Source organism: Octopus bimaculoides, chromosome 26, assembly GCF_001194135.2.
Source record: "Octopus bimaculoides isolate UCB-OBI-ISO-001 chromosome 26, ASM119413v2, whole genome shotgun sequence".
Lineage (NCBI taxonomy): Eukaryota > Metazoa > Mollusca > Cephalopoda > Octopoda > Octopodidae > Octopus > Octopus bimaculoides.
In genome coordinates, this window is record NC_069006.1 from 2101993 (window position 1) to 2102747 (window position 755).

Below are 755 nucleotides of genomic sequence, written 5' to 3' on the forward strand. Positions count from 1 at the left end.
ATGATGATGATGGTGATGATGATGATGATGATGACGACGATGATGATGATGGTGATGATGGTGATGATGATGATGATGATGATGATGATGATGATGATGATGGTGATGATGATGATGATGATGGTGATGGTGATGATGATGATGATGATGATGAAATATTGCAGATTATCATTGTCATTCTTATCATTTATTACAACCACCATGTTTCTCTCTCTCTCTCTCTCTCTCTCTCTTTCTATATATATATATATATATATATGCATATATATATATATATATATTTATATATATATATATATGCATATATGAATGTGTGTGCATGATTGTGTATGTATGTATGTATGCATATATGTGTGAATGTATGCATGCATACAATTGCATTCATACATACACACATACACAAACATGTGTAGATACACACACGCATATTAGCATGAATGTGTGTTTGTGTGTGTTAAAATCAAAAAGTATTAAAAAAAGAAAAGCAACTCTAAAAGCACAAAATAGGATGAATGTGGAATTAGTTCAATGTTTGAAAAGTTAAAATGATTTAATGTTTCAGATGTAAGTCTTTCACTAGAAAGTGAAAGTGAAACTTATTGAAAATGAGAGACGAAGCAAGAAGCACTAAGTTTAGAGACCCACAAATACGCACACACACACACACACACACACACACACACACACACACACACACACACACAAACATGTATGTATGTATCCTTGATCGTCTGCTAACACTCTACATGTACCAC